Source organism: Sus scrofa, chromosome 7, assembly GCF_054392235.1.
Source record: "Sus scrofa isolate SSC_HxYL_T2T_F1_AM1 chromosome 7, Sscrofa_HxYL_maternal_Yorkshire_Landrace_v2.0, whole genome shotgun sequence".
Classification (NCBI taxonomy): domain Eukaryota; kingdom Metazoa; phylum Chordata; class Mammalia; order Artiodactyla; family Suidae; genus Sus; species Sus scrofa.
In genome coordinates this window covers 63,559,354-63,568,103 of record NC_139389.1, presented here as the reverse complement: position 1 = coordinate 63,568,103, position 8,750 = coordinate 63,559,354, and the positions used below count along the sequence as shown (strand labels likewise).

General features: G+C 54.4%; 1 long non-coding RNA gene across 2 annotated transcripts in view; it reads right to left on the bottom strand.

The window, feature by feature from the left end:
• Positions 1 to 3,782: 3,782 nt before the first annotated feature.
• Positions 3,783 to 8,750, bottom strand: part of LOC106510139 (uncharacterized) — a 35,265-nt gene continuing 30,297 nt past the window's right edge. For both annotated transcript variants that reach the window (XR_014809220.1, XR_002345803.2), the window contains one exon: positions 3,783 to 5,363. This is a non-coding gene — a long non-coding RNA (uncharacterized LOC106510139). The remainder of the gene's footprint in view (positions 5,364 to 8,750) is intronic.

The window sequence follows — 8,750 nt, the reverse complement described above, 5'->3', positions numbered from 1 at the left end:
GGAGCTGGCTTTTCTCACACATTTTTCATGCAAATTCGCCAAACTCTAAACAAATTTAAATAAAAAGCTCTTTGTGCCGCACGCCCCTCAGTCTCTTTTCTCCCGCCCGGGGTCCTGGCTCCTCCCCGGGCCCTGGGGCCCGGGCCTGCTGCCCGGCGGAGCGCGGCCCCCGCGGGGAGCCGGGCGCCCCGGGCAGCGCCGCCTGCAGGCAAGCGGTGCAGACCCCCGCCGAGCGGCTCCGGCAGTAGCCGATCGCGGCTCTAGCCGATCGCGGCTCCAGCCGCTGCGGTGCGGGGAGAAGTTTCACTGGGGTTGTGGGGAAGGGCGAGTCTGGTGGGGCGCCAGGCCCTTAGGAAGGCAGTGGGCAGCGGGTGAGTGCCTGGCATCCGGACAGGTGTGACTGTGCAGGCATCCTGGCTGCACCCACACCCACACCCACTAGCTAACTCTGCTTCATTCTTCTGATCCCTTAAATAGGAATTAAGATAGTATCCAGTTATGCATAGAGATGTCTGAGGATTAAAACAAGATTTGGACATGAACGAGCGCTTAGAACAGTGCTTGGCATAAGAAAGTGTTGATTATTATCTGGGGTCGCAAGAGCCTTGTGGAAAAAAAGCTGTAATTTTGCATGTATATGGAGAACCTCGTCAGGGGCTTTCAGATTTTCCGACCCCTGCATCCCATTTTGGTCACAGAAATGTGATCTGGAGCCTGACTCCACTCCTTCCCTGCTGCGTGGCTTTGCATATTTCTTAGCTTCTCTGAAGCCTCCGTTTCCTAGTCTGTAAAGTGGGATTGAGTTTTATGGGGGTCATGGTGAGGATTAAATGAGAAGACACTGATGGAGGCTTGGGAGGAGCTTGGGAGCTCTCTTAAAATCTGGACCCTCCAGAGCCCCCATCCTGAGGGGTACCCCTAAGATTGCCACCCTCAAGCCTAGAGGCGCCTTTTACTCAAAGGACCCTAGTCCGGGTCAGGGGGATAGACTTTCCAAAGCTTTGGGAGGCTTCTGGCTCCATCCACTCTTCCTGTTCCTACTAGGGACCCGCCACACCTGACACACCACGAATTGTCTTTGCTAGTGGCTATGTCTTACTTTCCTTACCCATGTCCCCCACCCCTACCCCCAAAACTGACAAGAGACTTAGAAGACTTCACAAGAAACTTTATTTGTTGTGGGACTGGGAAGAGGGAGGTGGGGTTCACAGGATAAGAAGAGGTTCTCTCTCAGAACTTGCCCTCGTCCTCCCTCAGAACCATCCAGGGAGACCCTCCTGCCTTGGCATAGGCATGAGTCCTCATAGGCATGAGAGTCCTCATGATTCCAGATGCCTGAGGGAGAGCTCTGCCCTCCCACTCTGCTGCTGCAGCTTCAGCCTTCCCTGAGGCCCCCGTCAGGCCAGCCTCTGAGAAGCACAGGGGCAGGCCCAGCAGTGCCTGCCTCTTTCTGTCAGGCCCCTTCGGATCAGGGGAAAGTCTGCAGAAGTGTAGGTGACCCGCAACCAGGGCACTGAGAGCCTGGAGCATTTAGCCCCCGCCCCCCCGCCCCCGCCCCCACTCACTCCCATTTCCCATTTCCCACCAGGTGGAGACCCTGGGCCTTTCCCACTCTCCAAGGCTCACTCGGGCTTGTCTTGACCAGCTGGGCTCCATCTTTGCCTCCAGGCCGCCACCCCCAGGAAGTCCATCTGGACAACCCTACTGCCCTAGACAACTCTGGACAATAGGCTATACTCACAAGACAAAGGCTCTATAATCCTCCTCCCAAGACTCCATTGCCCACACCTGGGGCCAGTCACGCTGCTGGAGAGAGATGGCCTTAGGTAAAATGGCAGGAGGACCCCAGGCTAAGGGACCATTGGAGGAGGTGACCTTGCAGAAGAGGAGTTAATGTCTCTATGTATGGGGGTTGGCAGATAGGGGTGGCCGCTTTGAGGACTTCCCTTAAGTGGCCAAGTCAAACAGGACTCTTTGGGGTTTGGAGTGTCAGACTTGAGAGTCCAGGAGACTTGTGTTTTTTGCAGGGTTTTTTTTGGTTTGTTTGTTTGTTTGTTTGTTTTTTCTTTTTGCCTTTTCTAGGGCCGCTTCCCGCGGCATATGGAGGTTCCCAGGCTAGGGGTCTGATTGGAGCTGTAGTCGCCGGCCTACACCACAGCCACAGCAACGCAGGATCCGAGCCACATCTGCAACCTACACCACAGCTCATGGGAATGCCGGATCCTTAACCCACTGAGCAAGGCCAGGGATTGAACCTGCAACCTCATGTTTCCTAGTTGGATTTGTTAACCACTGCGCCACAACAGGAACTCCAAAGAGACTTGGTTTTAAATCTAAGCTCTGGCACTGACTAGCTGTGTGACCTGTATAACTTAACTTTTCTGGATCTCAGTGTCTCATGTGTAAGATGGGTGTACCAATTGTACCAACAACCCATAAAGTTATAAGGAGTCACTTCAGCCCTCTGCATGTGGTCCATTTTTTATCATTTCCTGCACTCTCTTGCAGGCCCCACAGCTGATTTGGGGAGACTATGAGTGCTGCCTAGACACCTTGGGATGGCTGCTTGACCCAGATTCATGGTCCCTTTCCCCCTTTACCCCACCCAGGCCACTGAGGGCCTAATAGAGAGCCCACAAGTGACTGTGGCCAGGTCCTGGCCTGCCCATGTGTAGCTGGACCCATGCCTCCCACTCCTAGGGCCTCAGAGGCACTTGCTGGACCATCTACTCTTTCTGGGGTGAAGCAAGCAGGAAAGGCAAAATGCTCCATGTTCCTTGTGATGGTATATCTCTCAGGACTCACGCTGCTTATGCAAACACGGCCTTTCACAGCACTTCCACTCCTCCTCCTGGCCCAAATCTGGTGTCCCCCAGCTCCTTGAGATTTCTATTGGGTAGTAGTGGATGGGGGCAATGCCCCTACCCAATATGACCAGGTATGTGTGTTGGGGGAGTGGGAGGGGAGGCATGGCTAGGGATTCCAAGGACCCTCCCCCAAACAGGAAGTTCCTGAAGGTGAAGGGGTAACTCTCAGTGAAACTGGGAACCCCCCAACCCCCCGCAACCCACTCCCTGCTCAGGAGCTCAGATGAGACAATCAACCACTCTTCAGCGTGAGGAAACCAGAATAATGATACCCAATTAAATCAGACCCAAAGGTACTAAGCCTGGAACTCGGTAGGCTTTTAACAACAACATCCATGATGATGACATGTGATTGTTAGGCTTGAAAATGGCCAATGGCAGAGTGTCTGGGATGTTTTTCTGGCAACATCAACACCCTTCTCTTGGAGCATCTACTCCAAGTTGGTCAATGGAAGTTAAGCCGACTATATTAAACAGCCTCGTTAAATTTCTCCAGGAAGGTGCTCCATCAAAAGACAATGGGAGGGTGCCTTCATCGCTCTCCCTGCCCCAGAGGTTGACTTCTAATTCCTCCAGAATCTCTTCATATACAAGCATATTTACCTTTTTTTTTTTTTTTTTTTTTTTTTTTTTGTCTTTTTAGGCAAAAAAAGCACCTGTAGTATATGGAAGTTCCCAGGCTAGGCGGTCCAATCGGAGCTGTAGCTACGGACCTACACCATAGCCACAGCAACACCAGATCTGAGCCGTGTCTGCAACCTACATCACAGCTCACGGCAATGCTGGATCCTTTACCCATTGAGCGAGGCCAGGGATCGAACCCACGTTCTCAAGGATACTAGTCAGGTTTGTTACCACTGAGCCATGACAGGAACTCCACACATTTTAAATCCACACAAAGAAGATCATACTCTATTACCTGTTGTGTGATTTATTCTAGCCACCCAAGAATAGATACTGGCCAGCCTCCCACAGCAGCTAATACATAGAGACCTACCACATCAATTTTTGTAGCTGCATAGTATTTCACAGTATGAATTGACCATAGGCTCAGTCCCACTTCTTTACATTCTTAAAAAGAAACACTCTGATGAACATTCTTGTACATATTTCTTTGGGAACTCTTACATCTTAACCATATAGTAAATTCCTAGTAGTGCAATTTGTTTGCAACCAAGTATATGTGCCCTTTATATTTTGATACTGCCACATTTCAGAAAATATTATACAATGTACATGCTCCAACTCACAGAGAGAGTGTCACACAATAGACACATGATGGTAGGGAAAGGCACCAAGGTAGACAGCTATGTGACATATGAGCCATGGGGGCATCCAAGGGGTCCACTGCGAATGGCACTGGACTGGCCTGTTGTCCAGAGATCAGTGTCCAGTGGCTTCGTCTTGTGTGGGCTGGTTGCTCAGGGGTACCTTAGTCAGAGGGAGGTGGGGCCCACAGAGGCGCTGGGAATGGAGGGCAGGCCAGCATGGCTGGAGTCCCGCCTGAATGCTTTCCTGTGGCCATTGTCTCTGCCCTGCCTGGTCTCCTTGGGGGGAGTTTATTCAGGGGCCTCTGGAGACGAGTTGGGCAGGAGGAGGAGGGTGTGTAGTCCTCACCAAAGGCACCCAGGAATGTGTCACAGGAGGGAGAGAAAAGGGCGGGGGGGGGGGGAGGAACCCATCCCTGGGAGAGACAGGGACGTCAAGAACCTCTGACTAATGAATAGTGAGTTTGCCCTTGAACCTCACTGGGTGTCGCCATTCTCAGGCACAGAACAAGAGCCGAGACACGTCTGAGCCCAGCTGCATGGGGACGGCGGCGGTTCATCTCAGACACTTTGACAGGCTGGGCCTTTTCCCTGCATAGCTCAGATCCTGCTCCCGGCTCCCCTGGCAACAGCACAGCGGCCTGGCTCCTAGGTCCAGGCCCTGCCTGCTGTGAACAAGAGGAGGGAGGAAGAGGAGCACCAAGGGGAGGACAGCTGGGGAGAGGGAGTCATTAACCCCCAGAAGCCTGGAGCCCCGCGCCTGGGCCACCTCCTAGTGTGCAGCCCTTCGTCCTCCAGGGTGGAACGTGTGATGGCGCAGAGCTTCTATTTGCTGGAGGACTGGTCAGAGCGCCTTGAGCCAGGACAGGTACATGCTATGACAAAGGCAGAAGCGGCGACCAGCAGGATCACAGGCAAAGGCCCCTACAGGAGGGGTTGGGGCCTGTTTCCCCAGGTCCCCGGCCACGTCTCGGAGGGGCAGCGATGGGAGCGGAGCCGGCACCATGCCCTCTGCCTGGTCCTCCTCCTTCATCCTGGCCTCAGGACAGTGACTACGGCGTTCTCCCTCTCTGCTGGGCTCCTCCCCTTCGGGCGATCTCGAGTGTCCTAGAGGGGCATGGCTCTCTATTCCAATCCCTTGACCTTGGCAAGATGCACAGGTCCCCTCTCTGTCTCCATTTTCAGAGGAGCTGAACAGAGGCTGTCCCATTCCACTTCACAGGACAATCTAAAGAGAAGAGAAATAATACGTGAGCAGGAGCTTTGCACTCTGGGGAGCAAGGTGTCCTACAAATCTCATTCAGGTATTATTAGGGCCGAAAGTAGGTATTTCTGCTCCCTGGGGCTGTGGGGGAGGTGCTCACTCGAGGTTGTCTCGGAACATCCTCAGCAGAGCAGGCTGCAACGCAAAGGCAAGAGGTCAGGCAAGACCCCGGTTTATATCTACGGCCTTTGGAGATTCCACTGGGATGAGAAGACGAGGTAGAACAAAAGCATGTTTTTCAAGGAACTTTACCTGTATCATGGCTATGCCATGCTGCAGATTTAGGAGAACCGTGCGGCGATCCTCATTTTAGAAATTGGGAAACAGGCTCTGAGGAAGGTTAAGGGCCAGCTCCAGGTCATACTGGTTACCCAGCAAGCTGAAAGTCAGAGACTTGAACTTTCGGTCTTAAGTAAACCCCCTCTCTTTCCGGACCTGGAAAAGGAGCATTGGCTAGGATGGCGTTCTGAGGTCCTAGCTCTACCTGAGCCCATGACCACCTGATTCCGTGGCCTGCACTTGTGTCAGCTGTACCAGTGGCAGAGTGATCTGGCTGGGGGGTCCTGGAGAGAAGAGCCAGCCAGGCGCTGCGAAGCAGCCTTTCCCCTCTGGATTTCTTTGCGGGGCTTGGAGCTTCTGAGTGGGAAGACCCTGGCCAAGGGAAGTAGGACCAGGCAAGTCCCAAGGAATACAATGCAAAGTCAACGTGAGGCCCACCTGGTGGCAGGCAGAGCCTCAGGACACAGGCTAGCCCAAGCAAATGGAAACAGAAGAGATCAGCTCCAGATCAGGCGCTGGGAACAAACTCAGCTAAGACTCATGCTCTCCGGTGGAATTCTTACCCTAGAGTAAGTCACTCCCCAGCCTTCGGTCACCAGCCAGCAGTGAGCTGGGTTTTCATTTCTATAGCCTCAGAGTGAAGATGCCTCCGTGCATCCCAGGGCAGCTTGAAGGAGATCGAGGTGGTTGGTTTTCCCGTGAGCCAGGGGGCTGGGTGGGGGGGACGGTTACTGGTGGGGAGCAGAGGGGAAAAAAAAACAGGAAGAACTTCCAGGTGATAAAATGTCACAGCTAAAAGGGACCTTAGAACGCCCTCCTAGCCAGTGCTCCTTTTCCAGGTCCAGAAACGACGGAGGTTTACTTAAGACCAGAAAGAAGTTCAAATCTCTTGACTTCCAGCTGGGTGTCTGCTTAGGCAACTTGTCACTCTACTAGGCCATCCTGAGCCCTCAAAGGCAAGGATTTCACCCAATCGAGCATAGAGATGGGCCAGGTAAAAGAAACTACTATTGGCAAAGCACAGCAGGTGTCAAGGAGTGACTTCAGGAAGTCTGCCCCTGGGGCTGGGGCAGATGCCACTGTGAGGCCAGACACTTCCTAGCTGACAGAATGTGGCTCCATATCACCGCCAGCACCATGCTGCCAATCTCCCCTGGCTGATGATGAAACAGAGGCAGGAGGAGGAAGCGCAGAACATGGACAGACCCCCTAATTCTGACCCGCAGGGCTTTTTGAGAAAAAGGGTCAGGAAGGAGGAGCGGCTGTGGGGGACACAAAGAGGGCGCGAGCTCCCAGGTGAAGCTGGTCTCCCCAGGGCCTGATGGCAGAGCTGTAGCCAGGGCGGAGCTGGGAAAGGCTTAGCTCCCGGCCCTTTGCTGCTGCTGGGTCCTCTGCCAGGTGAGGCAGGGTGCCCCATGCCAGGCAGACCTGACCTGTTCAAAATGCAAAGGAGATCCAGGATCCTGCATCCTGTGACCTCATCAGGAACTGCCCTCAAGGGGAGTCTGCGCTGCTTGCTGATGCACAGACACATGACGGAACAGAAAGACACAGAGACAAATGAACTTCTTTCAGCCCAGCTGTGCCCTCCTCTCTGGGCTGAGGATTCGGGCCAGCTGCCATTTGACTGGCCAGTGCCCGTGGTTAAATATTCTGCCTCTCACTGCTGTCCTCATTCCCCAAATCACCAACAAACCTTGGAAAGCTCAACTCCTTCCTACCTGCCCCAGACCTAAGAGAAAGGGAAGAGGAAAATCAACCCCATTTAGTGTTTAGCAAATCTATAGGTGGGTAGAGATTAGTATTCCCATTTTACAGATGAGGGCTTAGAGGCTCCAAGACATGACGGTTCTGCTGCATAGTGAGGCCAGAAGTGGAAGTCTGATCTGGGCTTCTGCCTGTCTCCCCTCTCCAGCCAAGGTCGCAGGCCTGGGCCGTCCCCATCCTGGGGGCTGGAAGGCTCTGAAGCACCTGGGTGTGAGCTCTACATCTTTACCGCATTTTTTAACTTCCTCAGGGTCCTCTCAGGCTCAGTGTACGCAGAGGAGGCATACCGCCCAGCACACCTGTTTACTTAGGGAACAAATTCTCCACCCCCTGACCAGCATTTTCCTGGCTAACCAGGGCAAGGAATGCCTGCAATTTACAGATGGCTTCTAAGTGGGATAGGGAGCCTGGGAACCTGGGGCAGGGGTAAGGGTTGGGGACCGCTACCAAACAAAACCTCAGCCATGCAGAAAGGGCTGGAGAGCCTTCATCTTGGGAGCTTTCCTCCTGAGGAACAAAGAACAAGGTCACTCTGGCTGCATGCAGGGCTCGTGCCCCAGTCCTCCACCGGGTACCACCCATGCTGGCCCAGGCTCGGGATGGGGAGCCACGCTTGGAATGTGATTCCCTGGCTTTGTGTGATGCTCAGTTAGCAGAGTGCGACTCCCAAGATCCCCTGTCACCTCCTAAAGCCTCTCCCAGCCCACCCTCCCAGCACCACACTGATCACCAGATTAAGGAGCTCAGGGCTACAGCTGAGGCAGCTAAAACCCCGAGGGGAGGAGCGAGGAGCGGGGAGGGGCAGGGCAGGCAGCAGCGCAGCTCTCCCAAGGCTCTGCCTGCCCCGCTTCCCCCCACCAGTGGGGGCCCTACTCTCTGTTCCTGCCCTGAATTCTAACCTCTAGGCTCTTCCTCTTTAGCCTCTGACTTCCTCTTCACACCCCAAGGGAGCAGCCTAGGAGACAGGGGAGGGGTGGGGAAGGAGAGGCAGAGTGGGGAGAGGCAGCCCGGGAGGAAGGAGTGGGTGCCCTGGGGGTAGAGAAGGGCTGGAGCCGGGGCCTCCCCTGCAGGACCGAGTGCCCCCCTGAGGGTGATCCCGGGGGGTCCCTGTGTGTCCCTCTAGCCAGCCGCTGACACCTGAACAAGGGGCATCCCACGCACAAGAAGCCACAGCAGGAGGGAGCACCAGGGACCAGGGAGGCTGGCAAAGAAGAGACAAGAGAAGGGCATGCAAAGATCTTTCTGAGACCCCAGCCATCCTGGGCCACAGTCATCCCAGATCATTTAAAACACGGACGTAGGGGA